The 23,431-nt window shown below is 46.5% G+C and overlaps 1 protein-coding gene across 1 annotated transcript in view; it reads left to right on the top strand.

The window, feature by feature from the left end:
• Positions 1–23,037, top strand: part of Ubx (ultrabithorax) — a 153,725-nt gene extending 130,688 nt beyond the window's left edge. The window contains exon 4 of the mRNA XM_017898093.1: positions 22,732–23,037. The gene's annotated coding sequence lies outside the window, so the exon portion shown is untranslated. The remainder of the gene's footprint in view (positions 1–22,731) is intronic.
• The last annotated feature ends 394 nt before the right edge of the window (positions 23,038–23,431 follow it).

The following is a 23,431-nucleotide window of genomic DNA, read 5'->3' as shown; positions in this document are numbered from 1 at the left end:
AATAGGTAGGAAATATTACTGACTTATATGTAACGTATAACTAACTTATAACTAGCTTATAACTAATATTTCAACTTTGGTGCGTAGCTCTTAGCCTGGTATCGTTTTCCAAAAGTTAATTTTTGGAAAACGATACCAATTACCAGATCTCACCGCGAGGAGGTGGCTACGCATCGAGACCCGACATGCGCCCTAGTGGCGCAGCCTACTGGCGCTACCTGTATCAAAGGTATCTAATTCTAACTTGGAGCGAAAGAAACTGAAGCTACCGACACTTTATTATATTTCGTGTCTTACAAAAGGGACTTCGATTCGGTATACTAACCACTATCGCGACGCTAAGATATTTTATTTCAACGGACTCTAATATTTCCAAGTTCCCATAAAAATAGGGAATGAAAAACGCGAGCAAGTTAAAAATCGCGACGCACCTGAACGAGTTCGCGATTATTCGAAATACCGACTAGCCTACGAGACGTACTCCCGTGTACAAGACAACTCCGGGCCTCAGCACCCTCCCGATCGGGCCTTGCCCACCCTGCCACCACCGACCTCGCCATGGCTTACTCGATGATCTAAGGCAGCCAACGAACCAGTGAAACACCCAGAGACAATCCGAGGGTCCTATGCGAGGCCTAACAGTCGGAATCACGCGCATGCTCCATACCCCGGCTCTATGCAAACATAACCACATAGCCACCAAGTGCTAGAGGGGCAGGCAGGCACGCTCTTGCAATGATTCCGACTGCAGGGCCCATCCCCCGGTCGTGTGCACGGATTGGCACCCAGGACGACTAAGGTCGACGGACCCCCGTATTACTCCAGGTGCCTCACCAGCCCGAGAGCCACCAGAGATCCCGATGCATGACGAGATTGACAGTGGCAGAAATGGGTGTCGGAGACGAATCGTGAGATTGACTTACGAGGCCATGGAGTTGACGAGTACACGGGAAGTACGTGCGTAGGCTAGTCGGTACTTAAGAACGATCGCGACTATCGCGAGAACAATTATGTTCTATTTGGTAAACGAGAGGGGTAAGAGAATTGATATGTTTCGCTCCAAGTTAGGTAGATTACCTTTGTACGGATAGCGCGCACATGAGACTTAGTCTAGGCATCTATCTTATAATTGCTTAGATCTACTTAGGTCTAAACGCACGCATCTCGCGTCGTTCAACGATGGCTTGAAAACCTGAAAATCTGAACAGAAAAAGATTAGTATGATTAGTAAAACATAATAAAAGTGAAACAAATATATATAATAAACAATACATATAAACAAAGATGAACCAAATGGAGCGATCAACCCATCGATGAGACATGAAAAACTCAACGATGAGACAATCGAATATTATACGAAATATTCGAATTGTCAAGTGAAAATGAATAAAAACGGAAAAATAAAATCTGGAAAAAGAATAAATTAAACCTGAAAGAAAAATTATTAAATTATTTAAGGGGGAACCAATAACCCAACGATGAAAAATAAATAAACCCAACGAAGAGATATAAACAACCTAACAACGAGACATTCGAATATTGCACGAAATATTCGAATTCTCGAATGGAGATAAATAAAAACCAAAAAATAAAACCTGAAACGAGAAAAAATAAAAAATAATTAAAACCTGAAAGAAAAAAAAAATTAATATCTGTAAACAAAAGAAAAATTATTAGTAAATGATTTAATGGGAGGGAGTGAGGATGGGGTGGCTAGCCGCACCCTCACTTCGAATCCCTACCCCTCGCGCACAAGGAAAAATTTGATGTTACACTTCGGAAGTCGAACTGACAAATGAGGTTTGCTGCGTTCCGTCGCCCTTTATATAGCCGCCGATCGGCCGAGTTCCCCCACTCCAATCAGAAATTTTCGAACTTTACCCAATCTATTATTTATTGTTTTTCCGCCCTAATAGCTAATAATTTAATAATTTTTTTACTTTTATTATAAATATACGGTGCGAGCAATTTGTTAATAACAATTTTAATTTGTTGTTAACAACTAGTGTAATAATTTATAATAATTTATAAACTTTTTGTAAATTATCGGTACATTTTAACACGAATTCATTATGAATTCGAGTATTAGCCAATAATTTATTAATTTTTTTCACTTTTATTATAAGTATACGTTGCGAGAAATTTGTTATTAACAATAAGAGTAATAGTTTATAAACTTTTTATAAATTATCAATACATTTTAACATAAATACTTTGTAGTTTCAAGTAATAACCAATAGTTTACTAATTTTTTCATTTTTACTATAAATTTACGTCGTGAACAATTCGTTATTAATAATAAATTTGATAATTTATACTTATTTTATAAACTATAACTACATTCGCACTTGGATAGAATAAATTTCCATGAAACGTACGTGTATGTGAAAATATTTTTATTTCTACGATATTTTTGGCTAAAACGAAGTATTACGCGGAAAGTAAAAGCCTTAGAAGATTCTTGCTCATCTTAAAAATTACGTGGAAGTTTATTTTTTAATAACTTTGCATTAAAAAATCATTCATATTTCTGTACCAAACAATCTGTACGATATTCCAAGTGATTCAGAGAAATTTCTTATAATTTTGCGACTGGTATAAAGAAGTGCATGAAAATATATGTGCGTGTTACGCCCCTGATGAAGCTAGACGTGCAAACAATGGCTGCCTAGCAGCGAAATCCCGCATACGGTTTCCCGATGTATATTTTATCGTCCTATCAACATTGAACATCAATCTAACATAGTTTCTGTACAGTTTCTTCTTCAGAAAAGCCTGCAGAATACGCCCCTGTGCAGAAAATTCTCGTTAGATAATAAACTTTTCATAAAAATACAGAAACGCGCGTAGAAAGTGCGCTCGTAGTCTAAACTTCTAATCTAAACTTCGATGACCAATTATAGTAATCCAGAAGCACAAATAATTATAATTACGGACATCGATTAACTCAGAAATCTATTACCTAACTCGTACAGCAACAACGAACCTTCTAACGTTCTTACTTCATACGTAATACTCCATTTTAACCAAGAATCGTCGCCATCTTGGTAGAACTGAGATTTCTCGAAAACCACGAGCGATGAAGCAATTTCGATTACGCATCGGTGCGAAGAAAAGCAAAACTGTACGAGAATCACCAATTGGATATCAGAGATGAGAGAAAAAGTTAAAATTCGTCGGGCAAGTGTTATCAGCTGCGCGAAGGAAGAGAAATTCGCGCGATAACTCGCGGCCATTTGCAAATCATATCCCCCCGCGGTTGCTTTCCCAGATAAACGGAAAACTTTATAAAGTTCCTTTTGTCGGCATCCCGCCGCCAGAGGAATTCGCCAATTAACTCCACGAACCGCGTCGTAATTGTAGGCTGCGGCCGAGCGTGCCGATTCGACGATACCGATCCCCCGTGTGTGATGTTTAATCGATGCACTCGTTTCCTCGTCGGGTTGTCGTTGCCTCGCGCGTTCTCGCCCGATTTTCGTTTCCATCGTCGTTGCACGCGGTTGTTAGTCCGACCCTCGAAATGCCGTTTTAGCCTTGCAAATGGCGACAGGCGTAGCGCATGCATCATGCATGCATTGCTAGTCGTGTATCCCGCATCAAAGTCTCCAACCGGGTATGGCCTCTCTCGCGTCTATGCAGCGGACTCTCCGAAAAGCCGTTCCCCCCAGCGTGCCGCCATCGACCGCCATCGGTTTCGTCGTTCCCAGATTTATTTTTCCCCGCGATCCGCGTTTTATCCCGCGGATAATGTATAATAAAGCCGCGATAAATCGGTGGATCGGCTAGCAGCGAAAACGATTAGTTCCTCGACCGCGTCTAGCCATCCTGGCGATCATTATCCGACTTCTTTCTTTATCGTTCGCGTTCTTCATCCCCGTAACCACGTGCCGGCCGCGTTTTTACGAGCGAAAAGTAGATCGTTAGGTTCGGTGTATGGAATACTGCCAGGAACTATAATCGCGTTACGCTGGAACAGTAGTCCAGCGGTGGCGGCGGTGGAGGTAACGTCATCGTATCGGGACGCGAAATCGATTAGCGGGACGATAAATTACGATTTGAATTATATTACCATATTAATTACATATTTACGAGGTTATTTATTAGGGCGGACGAGCGAGCGCGCACGCGCGCCGGTGCACTTGCGCGTTTCTGTTGCATTGTTCCGCGCGCTCATTAAATCGCGCATTGATAGCGGAGGGGACGCATTAAATTCGCGGCCATGCCACGCTTCGATAATATAATGAGATATACATATTTCACGAGCGTTTTTTTCCCAGCTTGTCGTCGAATTTGCGTGAAATTTACATTTCATTGTCGGCGCCGGCCGGCCGCCGGTTTTTGTCCGCCCCGCGACCACGCGCAGCCAGCCCCGAGACTACGTCCAATTAAGAAGGCCCACTCCGCGCCGCGCTATCGGCCGCGTAGTCACTGGCCAAGAATTTGACGGACCTCTAGCGGCGTGCTTCCATACGTCACCCCTTTTTCGTCGCCTAAATAAAGAACGAGACGCACCGAGTGTCCCCTCTATATCTCTTTCCCCCTCTCTCGCTCGCTCCGTCTCCGTCGCTCGCGCGCGCGGACCGACCCGATGTCGCGGCGCAGATATGCGCGAAGATAAATTTTGACAGTGAACAAGAAAAGGCAATTTAGAGGAATTCCGGCGATCTACTTTTATAGGAAAGTTTGCCCCGTATAGGCGATAAATCGCGCCACCCGGGCCCCGAATCTAAAAGCTAGAAATATTTAAAGGTATCTCGATCCCTCCCCCCCGAAGTCGTGTTCCCGAACGAGGGGCGTAGATCTATCGACTTCGGCCCGATAGGAAGAGCGAATTTCTCGGACTAAAAATTTCGCCGTTCTACCGCGGTGGATAATGTCGTCGTTGATACGAGGATCGTTAAGTCGGTATCGGTTTCGCCGTGCATGACGAAGCAGCGATCCGTGATGTTTATCCAAAATATGAATTCTACATAGTCGTGTCATAGGAGGTTGATAAGCTATACTTAACGATAGTAGCAACGGCGGGTATAGGAAGTAGTATAAGCGGCTTTGCACGAACTGTTATTTGGTCTATGGCATTGTGATGCCATCTAGTGGCTTTAACGACATCGAGCTTAATTATGGCCGCCTCACTCCTGCTTCCGAGGGCGTGGTTAAGGCGGGGACGAACGACGACGAGTATTTCGTCGCATTGGCTCGTCACCCTTCGCATAGTTCCTGTTCTCGTTCGTCGATGTAAATTTTCGTTTCGCGGGAACGAGATTATTCGAGGGGAAAGAAAAAAAAAAAAAGGAAAAAAAAAGCATTTTTTTTTCCCCCACGACGATGCAACGAAGAAAAAGCATAGCGATTCGTTCGAATAGAGGGTTGGCAGAAATTCTTCGAGGTGGAAAATTCTGTAGTACTCCGCGGCGCTATTTTTCGCTAATTGCCCGTTTCCGACGTAGATGGCAGCACGGGTCGACACGTTCCCGGTTGATAAAGCAGACATTCTGCTTTACCGACGCCTCAATCGGTACACCGCTTAATTTAGAACTCGCTCCTACTTACCCAGCTTAACGCTATTCCACGGTAGTCCAATGATCGCCGGTAATGCATTTTATGGTTGTTTTTATCGACGCGGTCGTACAGTAACTTACGTTGATGGTTCTGGTTCTCAACGTTGGGCTCCGTCGTCCGTGCGAAGACACGACTACGCGCGTATATATATATATATATATGTACTCGCGCCGGTGCATTCGCTTATACACGTATGCAGTCCGCGCTGACTCGACTGGATCGCTTGCATTTTCCCGACGAACGCATTCTCACGGCTATTCGTCAATAATCCAATAAAGCCGCGCGACTAGCGGCCTCATGAAGACGGAATAAAGTACCGACAGCGTGTGATTTTATTGCGCAGTAAAGCGTGATTCCGACAGATTGATGCACGATCTTTTCTCTTTCTCTTTCTCCCGCTTCCTTTCTCTGTCTCGTTCGGCTCTTCCGTCCTTCCGCGCGCATATATTCAACTGCTTGCTCGTCAAACGGTAGGTCGGGGATCTTTATTGGCTGTAAAGGAAGACATTTTACGATCCATAAAAGCGTTTATAGCGCTCGAGCAGTCTTACCTCGGTTCTTACACCCCGGTTATATCCATTACCCCTTCCGCGGCCTTTCCAAGGGCGGCCACTGGCACGCGCTCTCTCCACTGCCTTTGAGATTTACAGGTTACGCTCCCGGTAACACCTCGTAAACTTGGCTTAACGACTTTAACCGGGCCTAACTGCTTCCTTCCTGCAATCAGACCCTGACCTACCTCCCGCGCAGACGTCCTAGAAAAATTTCAGCCTGACCACTGTCCGTGAAACTACCGTCTTTTCATTTCCCTTTCAGCTTTTACCACTTTTACCATTCTTCCATTCCACCCTCGCCCGTACTCGTTGCGCCAATTTTACGGTAATTCTCCATTTTCCATCCGCAGTTCTCTCGCGTACTACTATAGCCAATCGATAACGTGGAAAGAAAACAAAAGAAAAAGAAATGGCGATCGCTAACGGTTTCGACCATTTTCGAGTGACTCTGCCACTCGAACGGCAATTAACCCGTACATTATGGGGACAGGATGTATTCTCCGACGCATCGAAGATACATCCTTGTGCAGCAGGTGCGTACGAATACCGAGCAGGAGCGTGCTCTTCCTCGTGTCTTATGAGAGAGTCGCGCTCTGTCCGCTGTTTTATGATTTGTTTTGATTACACTTCATTACCATTTTACGCCTTTCGTTGCCACGTAACTGGCTGGCAATAACTCTTCGTTGTTGATTCTATCGCGACGTTTACGACCGTCATTATTAGCTGATACCACTTGAACTCTCGTAAAGTCTACGCCCGTGCGTCCGGGACATCCGCTTGCACGCTGGCCAACAGCGCGTGGGGGGTGGGGGATTCCCGGCCAGAGGGTGGTTGCTTGGAGTGGGGAGACTTATGAGTTGCCGGATCGTCCGGCAGATCGCGCCCTTGTAGTTCCCTACGTCTTAATGCCATACTTCATTTATCGAGGCCTCTCTTCCTTCTCTTATCTCTCCACGACGAATCATCGTAGCCTTGGGCTCCGAACGATTGCCTCGGTTCCTTCGTCTCGCTCTCTCCCTACGTCTCTCCTTCTCTTACTCTTCCTTCTTTTTCTCCTTCCATCTTTCTCTCGCGTCCTCGTCCCTCGCTTATTATCTTCGCTTTCATTTCGCGTGCGCTTACTTTCCATCGTAAATTCTACCACGAACGACCGGGAGCGTCGTATCGGGATATCTTGATGATTTCGGTGTAAATTCGAGGTGTCGAGAAAATTTATTTGTCATCCGACGGCGACGGATAATTAAACATCGGGAGACCTCCATTTCCTCCTCGTTTTTTCAGCTCCGTTCTCGGGGCCTGCGCACGGGGCAGGCAAGATCGTGTTTTAATTCTCGTAGATTTCCGTGACGAATTTCGAGCGGGCAACAAACGGGGCTTGTTTACCCGCTTGTCGCGCGAATTCATCTTCCCTGTCCCGATCGTAACCGAAATTACTCCGGTCTGGAAAATATTTTTTTCGCCCGACCAGTTCCTCGCTTTTAATAACATTGAAAATTCGAGTACAAAGGGTCCGGTCCGCGTTTTAATTTATATCGCGTCGAGCATGGTAGCGAATTTCGACCAGCATCGGTGTGCACTCGCTACGCGGAGCGCGCGCGAGCGCGAGTTCGTGCAGGCAAGCATAAACAAAAGCTTTTCCGCCCGACTCGATAGCTTAATAACTACGTGGCTGATCCGCGGCACGAAGGAAGCGGCGAATTTCGTAAAACCCGGTTTTGTACAAGCGGGTATTAGCATTTAAAAGTGAACTGCGCGCGCCCCGTCTGCCGGCGCCATTGGCCCGCATTTACACAACAATGAGGGGCCGCACTCTAAAAACTCCCAGAATCCCCGGGCTCCGGAGCGAACGGTGGAAAGAGCAGAGGAGACGCCGGACGAAAAAGAAAGAGAAACGGAGAATCGTAACGCCATCTCGATCTTTTCTTTACTTTCTCTCCCTTCCTCCTCCGCTCCCTCGTGTCTCACCCTGCCTCCCGCCCCGGCGTCTTCCATTTCGGTTTTGAGGTTAGGGTGGTGTGGGTCACAGAACGGGACAGGAGGCAACGGCACAGCCTGACTAGAACCTCTTGCAACACAAAACCTAAGGCTTCCATGGCCTTTTTTTTTTTTTTTCATTTTCTTTTTCGGCTCTTGGCTAGCCACAGCGAGAGGATGGCATACGCTTCGCTCCGTCTGGCTGGATATTTCTAACACATACGATACACGCCACATCGCCGCCCTTCGTCTTTCTCGCGCTCTCTCGCTTTCCTTCTCTCCCCCCTCCGTTCTTTTCGGGCTACAGCGTGATGGCTGCTGCGACGTTGCCAAATTATCTTACATAACCGCTTAATTTTTCTAGGCCCCGTCGATACAGGCGACTCGATCTTTCTCCGCTTTTCTTTTCCCACTTTCTCCCACTTTCTCGCCGATTATCTCCACGTTCCATCGCCCGTGTACGATTTAAACGGCCGATCGTGGTTTGCTCCCTGGTCCCCGGAGCCGGGGGGAAAAGTTCTATTTCGGTAGAAAATGGCGGCGAGAAGTATCCCGCCATAGATCTTCATTCGGAACACGAATTTCATCGCGAAGTACATCTATCCGCGCTGCGAAGTCTGTGGAATTTTCGAATCGCTGGAATTTCCGATGCCCGGCGCAAAGATCGATGGGACTAGACGGAACAGGCAGGGAACAACGAGCTCGGCGGCGCGTTAACCGTTTCACGAGTTGTCGCGCGGCAAAAGAGCCGCGACAAACGTTTCACGAGTAGTTTTACGCCTTCTTCGTCGTGGCTGAAAAAGCACGGCAGTCTCTCGGTGCGCGCGGCGCGCTGGATTTCTGCTACGTGTCTCGTGTGCGCGATTACACGGTTCGTTTAACGCGGCAAGAATGACCGTGCGCTCGCGCGCGCGCGCGCGCGTTCACGTTGTCCATCAATCGTGGCGCAGGGGGGAAGTGGCCGGTGTTCATATCCCGTGCCATGTCCAACGGCGAATAATTGCGGCCGATAACGCAGCGCCGACGCGGCCGGCAGCTTAATTAAAAAGAAACGCGTGAAAATCGTTGCCCCGATCGAATAGGGATCGCCGCCGCCGCTCTCCGCTCGCCTCGACGTTTCCAGTTTCGGACGGCTGCTTATTTATACAGACCACCCGGGAGCGAGATCGCGTTGAAATAAAGTGGTACGAGCTAAATGTTCCTTGACCACGAGCGCCCGCGCGCACGTAATAAATATCCCGGGCGGAATTTATCATTGTTCGCATTACTTTATCGCGGAACGAGATTAATGTCTTTATCCACGCCGCGGCCGACTTCCGTCGATTTCGTCCTTCGCACCTTGACGATCGGCCATCGATCCTTTGTTATTCCCTTCGTTATTTCCTCCGTTATTTCGTTACACCCACGCTCGCCTACGATGCGTGTATGTACATAATACTTGTCGCGATAACTCATGGCAAGCATAACGATTTCCCGAGTAGATTTCTCGCGGAGGAAATTTCGGGTGACCGTACGGGGTAGGATGGAAGTAGGAAAAATTTTATTGGCCTTGCAGATGTTCGAACGGTGAGTTATCGGTCTTCTGCCTGTCCAAGAGTCGCGCAAAGATTCCTGCTAGGATGCTTTCATTGCGCGGAACCCTCGGCTGCACCAGCAACCCCCGAGGTATATGCGTCCTCGTACACAACCCACTTGCACGCGTGGCGATATCGAAATAACCTTTCCGCAAAAGTCTCTCGGAGTTGCGGAAAACTTGTTGGCGTTCCTGAGTCGCGCATAAAGGCGGGCGAGTTACGAGGTCGCCACCGTCGCGTCGGGGTGAACGGGCTACCTAATTGCGATACACTCGACGGGACGCCAGCCTCTAGGAAGGTACGCTTCTGGATCGCGGGCATAGAAGTTGAAAAAACCGGGAATGCGGCTTTGCGTGCTCTCCGCACACTCTTTAATTCGTCAACTTTCACCTCTGCTTTTCCTCTCCCTCGACAGAGAGGGTCCGAAACGAGGGACTTTTGAATATTTAAACGGTCTCGAAGTCGCTCCATTCGCGCTGCAAATTGCTCGCGCGGAATTACATCGGCGCATCGGTAGACCCTTAAATCGGAGAAAAATACACAGGGAGAAACGCGACGGGACTTCATAAAACGCGAGTCGTACGGAAAGGGTGGAAGAGATAACGGCTGCGCGACGGGTTACGTAAGCGTAATCCCCGTTCGGCGATACGGAGCGAAAAAACGGAAAAAAGGGAAGAGGGTTACGTGGCCACTTTTACCCCTCCGCGTTATATTCCAGTGGCCGCGAAACTTGCGCATCTTTGCGAATTACATCGTCGGGGCGAAAGGGGAGACGAAGGTAGCCTCGGTGTTCTCGCTCGATCCCTCGAGAGATTATTCTCGCATCAGGCCGCGAACGCGATAAATTATTCGTTTTCAACTAAAAACGGACAATGGAATAAAAGTTTGGAGGGAAAGTTTACGCTTCTTGACCGTGTAAATCATGTCCGCACGCTGGATGGAACGGTGGCGCGCGCGCGCGACCGCGCCGAGCGCGCCCTCTCGCGGAGGCGCGTTAAAAGTTGGGCCGACGGTACGCGCGGTGGCGAAATATGAGAACTAATTGCGAACGCACTCCGCGGGGAGTTAAATCGCAAGGAAGTGGAAAAGGTTGGTTAGAATTTTGAGGTGACTCTGTCCCCCATCCCGACCTCGCCCCTTCGCCGGTAGGGTGTGTATAAACTTAAGAAGAAGCGGTAGAGACGGAGAAGGAAGGGACGGCGGAGCGTAGTTATATCCCGCGCATGTTGGCAGCAGCTCCGGTGTGTTTTTCATTTTCTTTATATCACCCTTGACGCTCGTAAAACCATTACCCGTGACCGAGCGAACGCAACTTCTATATAAAGCGCATCGGTGTGTACACGTCCACAGCCGCACCGATCCACGCGGTCTTTGATGATACTGAAACTTCTTTCGCTTCCTCGTTCCCTCCCCCCGTCTCGAACGCCTCGCGACGACGAACCCAATTTCCTCGGCGACGGAAACTCGACCCCTCGGATTTTCTTCGCTCACGTGCCCACGGGAAGGATTCAGTTTTCCTCGATACCGATTACCAGCCGTGTATATACCTCTCTCCGCGATTTCTTCCCTACTCTCTTCGCCTATACTTTCCGTCAGCCTTAATTTTCTCCCCTTTTTCTTTTTACTCGGTTTTTCTTTCTTCGCCGACGACGTCGTTCGTATCCTCCATTTTGGGAACGAGATCGGCCCCGATCCGACCGAACGATCGAAATTATTTCAGGTCTAAACGCGGAGGCTTATTTAACGCGAACAACCGAAATACCGACACACGGCCCATTACACAGGGGCGTCGAGGACGGCTTGATACTCCGATGTGTAGATAAGTCAGTTAGCGACTCGCTCTAGCGCGTTCCAGCGTGGAGCCTTTTTTGCGTAGCTCGTCCTCTTATTGCTCTCCTCTCTCCTTTACTCCTGCTCACTCCTGGTGGGTGATTCATCATCGGCGTCGTCCTCTCTCCTTTCTCTGGCTCGGCTGGCTGGCTGGTCTGACTGGCTGGCTCGCTGGCTTGCTTGGTTTCTGGCTTTCTGGCCCCTGGACCCGCGTACCACCTCGTCTCTTTTGCTCTTTCTCTTTCCTTCCCTTTCCCTCTCTTTCTTCTCTATCACTCGCTCTTCTTCCTCCACCTCCTTCTCCTCCTCCTTCACCTTCTCCTCCTCCTCCTCCTCCTCCTCCCCTTCTTTCTGCTGCTTCTCAGACCTATGTACTCGTTTTACTCCTACACTGGAGCCGTACCAACATGCAGTTCTGGCTCGGCAGGGCGCTCTTTCGCGCTGTTGGCTTATAGGTATTCCCGCATTTCTCCCGGCACATCCTGGAGCCTACGAGCGGAGAGGTGGTTGCGATAGTACCTCGAAAATTTTAACCGTTCTCCCCGTCGAGTTGGTCCAATTTGCAGCCGTAATCTCGACTCTCGATATCTCTCCGATACGATTCTACGACCCCGCGATTTTCTCCGTATACTCGATTACTCGTTCGTTTCCCGTCGCGAAGAGGTTAGTTTCCATCCTGCTCCAGTCACGTCGCTTCCACGGGCGACTAGACGCGGCGCAACGGTCGCTCCCCCACCCGTCACTTATCTCTCTGTCTCTCTCTCCCACTTTACCCTCTGCGTGCCGTATCTAAGCATCGTGGCATTCTGTTTCGCTTTCGGCTTAAGGAGGATCCCGTGGCTGGTCGTAGTGTCCGATATATCCCCGGGTCGCATCGCACCCGGCCAAGATATCCGCGCGGCCAGGTACACCCACTGTAAGGGCGAGTACGCATCGCTATAAAACACGCGAAACGATATATTACCCGGCGATATCACTCTCCGGCACGAGGCGATACGGTAATATTTCGCCCGGGAACGCTTGGAAATGTTGCCGGTGTAAACACTGCGGGGGCACGCCGGGGATCACCGGCTGCGCGAGTTCCCCCCCCCCCCTTATTTCCTGGCCGTCGCTGATGTTCCCTCGTCATCGCGGCTATGATGCTTTTCCTCCTATGTACAACCTACGTACACCTTCTCCTCTCCGCCTTTCAACGGACGAGTCAATTATGCCCGACACTGAACGATGTTCGAACTAGCCTTCGGGAATCTTCTCCGTGGTCGCGCGTAGGTGGACGAGAGGTAGCTTCTCTCGCAGAGAAAACCCCCTTTGGTGTCACGCGGGTCAGCGTAGTTCCTTCTCTCTGCTCGAACGGTTTCGCTTCGCGGCGAATCGAAGTTGATGCTCGTTCGATAAGCGATCGCTCGCGCGGGCTCGCGTGTACCCGGCTGAAACTGCCGTACAACTCGGCGTGAAATATCGCGGCGTTTCGGGAGCGGCGGGGAAAAGGGGGAGGGGGAGAGAGAGAGAGACGGAGGGAGCGAGCGTCGAGGCTCGCCTAGAAGGGACCACCTTTGGTTTCGAAGGTGGGATTCCGGTAATTCGACGCATTCGAGAACGGAGGAAGACCGATGGAACTCGCCTGGGCTTGGACGGACGGAGAGGAGCGTCGCGTGAGAGAAAACGACGGCGAACCGGCGAGGGCGGGGGAAGAGGGCAGAGAGAGGTAGAGAGAAAGACAGGGAGAGAGAAATGGGTTGGGTACGGGGGATAGAGTAGGGGCGGGAGGGCGTTCCACGGCACCCTGCATGGGGTAGCTTGCAACCTCACGCGACACTAGAGCCATCTATATCCCCGGAGATTTATGAGTTCCTGGTGCAGCGGCTGCTCGCAGCAACTACACACCACGCAGTATCGGGTCCGGTACGGTGTTGGTGCTGCCCCCTGTCGCGACGGGCGTGCTGTTGCCCCGCGGGGGTTACGCGCAATTCGCGCTCGTGCAACGTCGCCCTGATAAAAAACTTGCGACTCGATCTCAATCCGATGCTTCTGCGAACTTCCTCCGCGCCGTCTCGCGCCCTTCGTCGTCCCCCCCGCCACTCCCTCCCCCCTGCGCCCTGCGCGCCATCTCTCTCTTTCGCTTCTCGCCTCGCCTCCTCTCGCTCCACGGTCGTGCCCGCACGGACTTGAAATATCGATCATCATTGTGTTTCCTACGCGTTTATAGACTGCGAACGCATTGAAATTATGGGCCGACGTCGGTGCGTTCCTGTGTCCGTTGGGGACTCGAGTTTGCCGTGTCTTTTTCTTCTTTCTTCCTCCTCTTTCTCCATACATCTCTCTCTCTCTCTTTCGTTATACGCAACGTCGAAGCTCGAGATCGCGTGGGTGTAATTCTTTCGGTTGCAAATAGGTGGGAATAGCTGGCTTATTATAACCAGAGAGAGAGAGATGGCGTTGTAAATCCAACGGCTCTCGGAGCGAGATAAAAGGCAGGAGAATTTTCTTTCTTCCAAGAAAGAAACTCCGTGCCCGAAAATAAAAGTTGAAAATCGCCTAACCTCGAATTCGATTTCGTATCACCCCGGGTTATCTCCGTGCCAATGGCGCCGGCACGAAAAATCTCGGTCGCGGTGTACCGTCTCGTTGCGCGATGAAGTCATTTGAACGAGCGTTGCCCGAGCGTGGAGAGAGGGCTAGATACTATCTCCTCCAAACAAAGAACTCCCTTGCTCCGTGCACGAGAGACAAGAGAAAAAGGAAAGGGGTAAAAAGCAATCGGCATCGATGGTGGGTCGTTGGAAGGAAGGCACTCGTAAGTGGAGATTTTTCAAGTGCCCCCTCGACGCAGCCGTCCATTCGCACGGTGCGCGATACCCTGCAGGGGTAACCGAATAAAATAGCGAGAGAGAGAGAGAGGGCGTGCGGGAGGAGGAGAGGGGGGAGGAGGAGAAAAAGAGCGGGGCTTAGCCGTGGCGGCACGAGGGTACGGGACGACGACAACGATATGAGTACCGGTATCTACCTACCTATGCTTCTGCTCTCCAACCCAAACGCCCCACCCTCTTGATGCGGCCGGTTTACGAGCAACCTGTGGTAACGAGAGCGATAGATAATAACCGCTCCGTGCTCAACCCCATCCCTTTCCACCTCTGTCTCTCTCTCTCTCTTTCTCTCTCCTGCTACGTCGTACTTCCACCCTTTCGTACACCGCTTCTTGCTCCGACAGGGAACGCTGCTCTCTTGCACGTGGATATCACCTCCCGTTATTTTTTTCCCGTTTTCCCCCCTTTTTTATTTCGCATTCGCGCGCTTGGATTTCTTAAATTGGGTTTAACGACGAGTTTGGCAGATCGGGTTCAATAACGCCGAGATTCGGTAAGGGGGGTGCCCGACTTGACACAGTTTTGCGTAATGGCGGAGGGTGGTAATGAGCCGTGCGATTGTAAGCCGGAATTAGGATGGAATTCGATATATGATCTCTGGCTTACGTACCTGTGATATACGAGCTCGGAATTTTTGCCGCGAAGATGAGGAAAATAACTGAAAATTGGGATATAAATTACCGTTCAAGGATGATGTACGATCGCTGATTTCTTTCCGCGTATTTCGTATAATGCTGGTTTTTAGGGTGGAAATGAATTGCGTATATTTTTATTTCCAGTTGAAAATAAAGTACGTAATTAGCTATGCTAAATGAGTTCACCGCGCAAATCGATTAACTCCGCTTTTTGGAAAATCTTAAATTTGCTTAAAATTGAGTTTTTCGTTACAGGAAAATTGTTATTCGAAGACTTTTTGCGATAAAGTCGACGATATTTCTAAAATCGTATGCAAATTAAGACGTAGAATTATTTTACTTCCATATTCCACGCATCGTTTGGTAATTGTAAATTCGATGTATTAATTAATATCCATCATTAAAATCTGATTAAATGGCGACTGAGAGGCGGCTCTCGAGGGTTAAGTGTCAAAGCACTCGATATAGTCATAACTTTTCATATTTATAATAACTTTCCCTGATAATTAAGATTAACACCATTGAACGACAAAAATTTTTGGGCCACCGAATAATAAATAATTTATTTCAGAAGTCGCTTTGATGAACTCCGTACTCTGATGTAAATCGTTGCAATAGTGCAACTTAAATGCACTAGCAAGTCATGAATAATAACGGTGAATTTTTCAGTGCCGTCTTATCGGAATTTAAGTAAAATTTAGCAAAATTAAATTTATTACTTTTTTCACTTACTAAATCGATTAACTCTTCCAGTAACATAAAAATGGTAACATTACTAACGATTACCTTTTGGCTATTTTCTCTTATAAATTTTATATACCGTTAGATGAAAGTTACATTTGTATTTATGCATTCTACGATATTTATATCGATTTAAATTATAAAGGGAATTTTAAAAAACAATATACATTATTTCATTGCATTTCTCCACCTTTTGTTTTATAGAGTTAATCAATTTGTGCAGTGAACGGCTCAATTATTACACTCGTAATGAGCGTAACTTTTTGCATAAAATGCAGTCGATCCTGGGCGTCGATAATCTGCTACATAAAATTCCGATATTTTCCACGAATTTCTTATATACTTATCCAATTCCACGCTAAACAGTATTATCAATGAATTTGAATAGGAAAGTACGGCGGGTATATATATACGGGTAACCCTCCTATAACACGGTAGATAATTTCCTAGAAAATGTCGTGTTGTGTGAAACCGTGTTGTATGAGACCCAGAGCCAGTACAAAAAGGGGGGTTACGTTTCGAAAACTTACTGAAAACAAATATTTTTTTAACTCTACATAAACAACTTAATCTTTATTAAAAATATAAATGTAAAGAAAAGCAAAAATATTATTTTCATTTAACGAAACCTTAATTTAATAAATTTCTTCGTCGTCACTGCTTATGTAAAAGTACAGTATTGTACAAAAGTTTTTGCAATTTTCTTATCGTGTTAGAGCGAAACCGTGTTATAGGATGCCGTGTTGTAGGGAGGTTGCCGCAATTTATGAATCGTGTTATAGCGAAACCGTGTTATTGGATACCGTGTTGTAGGAGGGCTACCTGTATTTATTAATCTCAACGTTACAGCCAGGAGATAGACTTGGTTTACAACTATATCTACTCTAGCTTAACCCTGTGCACTCGAATCTGTACAGTGAACGGCTCAAATATGGAAATAAAATTTATTCTTATCAATTTATCGTTATCTCCTTCCTTGCTTCACCGACACCGCCAATAACTTGATAGGGGATGAAGCATAGGAGACGATTTCTGAATTGTCGAAATTCAGTTTGGCTGCTTGACACGAGCTGCTCGAGCATGGTTCACGATAATGACCCACTGACATGCAGCCAAAACGCGATTCGATTATCGGAATTCCGCCAGGACTGGGGAAAAGACTGGGCGAAGTGGAATGACAAATTCGCTCTTGGATCAAGAGATAGGACGAAACAGCTCGGGCCAGAAGTTCTAATCGATTATTCCCGTAACCGAGTTGCAAAGCTCGTCGGGAGGAAATCCGACGTGCTAGGAGCAATCTCGAATTCTCTTTTCGGCGAAGTGGCGAGTCTCGTTCCTCCGTTGGCGCGTCGGGATCCACGCTTCCGGTTTTTGCGAGCTTTAAGCAACGTTAGACCCGCGCGACGTAAAGGCACGCGGGAACAGGAAATTTATTGCGGCTTAAAAACTCCGGCTTCCTTCGGAAATCCTGATAAATGCGCGAAGGAGCAACGCCTCCGTGTATATACGTACGTTTAAACTCGTTGCGCAGCCGGGGCGAACGCGAAGTGACTCTAGGCCGAAAGGCAAACTTACGGCAAAAATGAAATACAGCCCTGGCAAACAAGCGCGTGTTCTCACTAGGGCGTTCCTAGGCAGATTCTTCTCGTGCGATCAGGAGGACTCTTTGGTAAAACCACGTTTCTCCGGATACGCCATCTTTCCGATCATCCCCCATTTTTGTCGTCTATTCTGGTAGGATAGAGCGGCAACGTAATGTTTCATTATCGCGATTTATTTTCTACAAGTATATACGTATATTATGCTAATCGCGACATTTATTAGGCAATACGTAAATTTATTTCGTACGTTGTCACGTGACTAGTTTATGATCACATGCGCGATTACTTTGTTTTCTCTGGGTTCTAACAGGTTATGGGCCCTAGAGTACCTAAACTTAGATATCTAAACTTAAGTGAAATTCTTTTTCCTTAAATTATAAAATTCTAATATATTTCTCGAATTTATTTATTTATTTATTTATTTATCTTAACTCTTTACACTCGAAGATTTTTTGGCTAGAGAAGAGTAGAAAATCAAAGATCCTCTACTGAAAGATTGACGATACTTTTTTGAGCAGTAAATAAAGAATTGTGTAATAATAGAATTTTGGAATTATTTGATTTCGATACGTCGCATACTGTTACATTACATTAAATTTGATATATTATTTAATGTCGATCTACCAAATTTTATGAAATTGTGACTGAAATGGTCACCTCTCGAGTGCAAAGGGTTAATAACTCTTTGGTAACAAGAAAAATAATAATATAGTACAGGGTCATCTAGAGTTACCATTGTCCGATAAAAGATGCAATATACTATTCTATATATAAAATGAGTGGAGGAATAGAAAAATTTAAGGATTGGCAGGAACGGTTAACATTAATAAAAATTCTGTTGAAACAGTTGTAGTGACCGTAAAGGTACCTGTGCTGCTCCTGTTTTAAAAAATTACGGTATCTTAAAAATACATGAAATGCATCAAAATTAAACATAAATAAATAAATAAATAATTAAGTAAATCCGAAATGCGACGAATTATTGATTACGATTTATTATTGATTTACAGTGAGTCTGTTTTAAAAAATTACGGTATTTTAAAGATACATGGGATGCATCTAAATTAAACATACATAAAATTAAACATAAATAAATAATTAAATTAATAAATTCGAAATGCGACGAATTATTGATTACGATTTATTATTGATTTACAGTGGACCCTCGACTTTCGCACACAATTGGTCCCTGAAAGTGTGTGCAGATGTTGAATGTTCGAAAGTAGAGGGATGTAAAAGATATGCACCAAAAGCTGCGTTTTAAAGTATTTATTTATCAATATGTACACATAACGAAGTCAAAGAGGTGTGTTTAAATGCTTTCTTCAAATATCTACGAATAATAAACATGTCTTTTAAATATTTTCTTTATAAACTCGTCAAGAGTTGATTGAATACCACCTTTTTCTTCCTTTTCTTCAAACAAAGGCTTAAAAAGTTGAATTTTTAAAAATATGCGAAAATAGAATGTACAGAAGTCGAGGGCCACCTGTATTTATAGGGTTGGTGTATGAACATGACCAACAATTATACGAGATAATATAAGCTTATTAAAGTGATTTTTATTACTCGATTAATCATTAATTTCTGATACCTGTATGTACAACCATCGTCGAGGATTGACTTATAATTATTGCAAAATTATTTTTTAATATGTTTAATATTAGCAATATTTTCGCTGCTTTTCAAGTGGTAGTAAGCTGAGGGATCTTCCTATATCATTGATTTAAACCGAGTTTAAATAAGTCTCGTGCTATTACACATGATCTTTCTATTATTGCCAGGGATACCATAGATTATGCAACAGAGAAGCTTCAAATTGTTCCTCTTTTATCTCTAAAAGATTAGATTCGAGTGTAGGGGGTTGAATTTTCCTTCATAAAATGTTTCTCGAGCCATAAATATCTCGGAACACGATTTTCATAGACAGAAATCCCCGTTTCTACATCTTTGTTTCTTCATCCTTCGTCCTCCATCTCCCTCTCCCGTGCCAGCGTTTCGATACTAAAGATGGCCGTCGAGACGCAATCCGACGCGAGTCTGTTCACTTATCGAGATCGGGGGAAATAATTCCACGTTTGTTACCTCGCGGGATGTAAAAATTTTAGAGCACGAGAGTTATTGGAATGGCAGGACAGTGGATGGGATTGAAAGGAATAACCGGAGCCAGCGTCGGGCTCGCACTCTGGATATTCCGAGGCAGGCGAAAGAAGCAGGTCGTATAAGCGGGTAGATTGAACAGTTGGCGCGAGTTTGCGGCTGTAAAATGTGCCGACCTTGCCAAGTGCCCGGCACATCCTCTCCACCTTTCCGTTCCTTCCTCTTTGTCGCAAAGGCCGACGCAGCCAGGGCAAACAACTCTATCCCGAGTCCTTGCCTCTTCCATCTCGATCCGTTCCTCTGCGTCCACTGCTCTTATACCGGAACCTTTAAAAAGCTACCGAAAAACGAACACTGCGCGAACGTGTAAGACACGTCTCCTTCTTCTAAGCTTATAATTCTTCCGCGGAATTTGCGGTTTAGAACGGAAGAGGAAAGATTGCCTTTGGCACGCAGGTCGACTATCAGGGTATCGCTACGCGACTAAGTATCTGAGCTATAATCGCACACTCGTTGGTGTAGATGAGAATAAGGAACCGATGTCTGTCAATGATTAACCTTCGACTTTACCAAAATTATTTGTCTCGCGTCGAAACGAAAATTGTTGAATTTTTTCGCAATTATCTTGTTTCGCATTACGTGGAATTCATATTTTACAAACGGTGGCAGTAAATACACAGAGAAAGCATTGGCAGAGGAAGCACTGTCAGAAAAAGCATTGGCAGAGGAAGCACTGTCAGAAAAAGCATTGGCAGAGAAAGCACTAACAGAAAAAGCACTGGCAGTAAAAGCATTGACAGAGAAAGGATTGGCAGATGTAGCATTGATAGAGAAAGCATTGACAGTGAAAACATTGACAGAGAAAGGATTGGCAGATGAAGCATTGATAGAGAAAGCATTGACAGAAAAAGCATTGGCAGAGAAAGCACTGACAGAAGAAGCACTGGTAGTAAAAGCATTGGCAGAGAAAGCACTGACAGAAGAAGCACTGGTAGTAAAAGCATTGGCAGAGAAAGCACTGACAGAAGAAGCACTGGTAGTAAAAGCATTGACAGAGAAAGGATTGGCAGATGTAGCATTGATAGAGAAAGCACTGACAATGAAAACATTGACAGAGAAAGGATTGGCATATGAAGCATTGATAGAGAAAGCATTGGCAGAAAAAGCATTGATAGAGAAAGCATTGATAGAGAAAGCATTGGCAGAAAAGGCATTGACAGAAAATGCACTGGTGGTAAAAGCATTGACAGAAAAAGCATTTATAGAGAAAGCATTGGCAGAGAAAGTATTGAGAGAGAAAGCATTGACAGAAAAAGCATTGGTAGTAAAAACATTGACAGAAAAGGCATTGATAGAGAAAGCACTGACATAGAAAGCATTGACAGAGAAAGCATTGGCAGGGAAAAAATTGGCAGAGAAAGCATTGACAGAGAATTTCAGGCACCAAACAGTAGAGGCACGATCCGACCTAGGTACTCGGACAATTAAATGACCAAAAATTTGATGAAATCCTCCCGCGAAATACCTCTAAACAAATTCTAGGATCAAACGATCAACAGGGAAGCATTACTTACTCTTACAAAACAGGGAAAAACGTACTCGCAATGGGATAAGAAATTTCCCAAAGCACCATACCCATGAACTTCGCACGGCGATGTGCACGCGCCAGGTCAGCTCGCGGGTGAAGGAATCACCGGGAAATGGAGCGTGGAAACGTCGCGATTGCCGACATTTCCAAGATTCTAGTAGAAAAAGAAGCAGCTGGAATGGAAGGACGAAGAGTGGCGGATGGAGAGCGGTAGCGAGAGAAGAGGGTAGTTTCACGAATCGACGCGTTGGCCGTCGTCGAGCGGGCATCAAAGGGCTGTAAGAAAGAATCGGTGGAAAGCAACGGCTGGTTATAAAAGGGAAGATAAAGGGGCAGCCAGGGCAGACGGAAGAAAAGGCAGAGACCAAGAGCCACTGGATTGGCAACGCGCGCTGCAGCTCGCCGAACCCTGTTCCTCCCTAAGACCTTTCTCGACCCAACCCCTTTCCCTCTTAACGCGAGCTATCGATATCCCCGAGATACAGACACCACGAAAGACCCGGCTCAACGTGCGTGTGGCCGGACAAGGCACCACGTGCATTCATCCCATTACAAAAGGAGCTGAACCAGCGCCGGACCACCCTACCCGTCGTGTCCTCGACACGCTCAACGTATGAACCTTATGGACGACACCGTGGAACCTTGAACCGGCTGCACTACCCTCCAACCACGCTCCACCCCCAGATCAATGGCTCGGTATATTTTTCTTAAAAAATCTTCATCCAGGGAAAATCGACGCGAGGATCCCGGTACAGTTTGGGCATTTTGGGAGAATCGATGGGAGAGAGAATGGTGTATCCGGTTCATGGAAGGAGAGACTCCGAGCATCGTCGACACCGGTTCAACCGATGCTTAGGAATTCCACGAGAACGTTGATGCACGAGCTGATTAGCATTTCGAGAGATCTCACGTAACTTTCCTCGCTCGCTCTCTCTGTTCCAGTTATTCCTTTTGTCCCACTCTGAAGCCGTAAATCTGCGATTTTCAACCGGAGTCTCGTGTTCAAACGATTTTTCGAATATCCGACATGTCCGAGATTGCTTTGTTAGACCTGTCGATTTCTTCCTCTTCTTCGAGTAAAAGATAATAGCCGAATAGATGGATAATTCGATGAGAACGTGTCGAATGTGTACACGTATACAGGTCGCTGGGTATATTCTTCAGCGTGTCGCGAGAATTTTTAAAACGTATTATCCCGTGAAGTCAAGTCGAGTGAAGTCGATCTCTTTTCTCTGGGATTATGGAATAAGGAAATGGGAATAAAATGGCCATAAAAGAATGGCAGTATCCGATACAACGATGGCCATTGGGTGTGAATGCCTTGCCTTGAACTATAAACATATAGGTCGCATAACAGAGTTGCACTTATTGATCACGAAAGATATGCATAGTCGTGTGTATCTTTCGATGCATCGTCGGTATTTTTCAATCTTGAAATATATTTTTGCCGTGGAATTTTGCTAATTATTTTATACGAGACGAAGAACGTTGTAGATGATTGCCCCAAGTAATTACCCTTGCACGTGTTTGCTCTATTTGTAAATACATACGGGTACATGTATTTTAAGAATCGTACTGTGTATCGCGTAAGTATCTATTTGTTGGCGCTGTCTCATCTTCGGGGGAAGAAGAGACAGCTGCTCGACCGGTGTGAGAAAATACGGAAAGCCTACTCGTCACCTAATCCAGCACGTTCTGATTTCTGTTTCAGGTGAGTGGCAGGCTGCATCCACTGTCTCTGTAATGCCAAATAGATGGTCGATGTGCGTATCTGTCGATCGTCAATTTATCGGTTGCGGCGAATCGGATGCTGCACCCGGTGAGTGACGAACCCGCCTCTCGCTCCCCCGCGCGCCAGCACCACCACCACCACCATCACCACCATCACCACCACCACCACCACCACCCCCCAGTGGAACCTCCTGTAGCTCACTTTGACCAATAATCCCGCAGACCAATCAGTATCCAAGTGCACAGTGACGTCCGTACAAGCCTAGTATTGTCGTAGTCCCCCCAGTTAGCCCCCTTTCTGGCCTCTCTATCTGTAGTCCCTGCTTTTGGCGCAGTAGTGTGTAGATAGAGGGGGTGAGTTATACGGAGTAGTTCTGCTCGCTGAAACAGCCGATCTCCGTCCGTCTCTCGCTTCACGAGCGTGAAAGGTCGGTCGAGAGACGACGACACGCGCGAACACGCGCCAGGAGAAGCGACGACGACGACGACGATGACGACGACGCCGACGACGACGATCGAGAAACGCTGTGCACGCGTGTGCGCGTCCATGGTCCGATTCGTCTCGTCGTCTCGATTCATCGCACGCGGCCCGGTTGCACGGCGCGCAGGGGGTGCGCGCAATCCTCTGAAACCTAAATACGTAACGAGAAAGGCTAAGAGAGATAACTAGTAAGTTTCAC

The sequence above is a fragment of the Eufriesea mexicana genome, unplaced genomic scaffold (genome assembly GCF_001483705.2).
Source record: "Eufriesea mexicana isolate 0111107269 unplaced genomic scaffold, ASM148370v2 scaffold611, whole genome shotgun sequence".
NCBI classification, from domain to species: Eukaryota; Metazoa; Arthropoda; class Insecta; order Hymenoptera; family Apidae; genus Eufriesea; species Eufriesea mexicana.
Note: the sequence above shows the minus strand (reverse complement) of the source record. Positions and strands in the feature narration are given on the sequence as shown.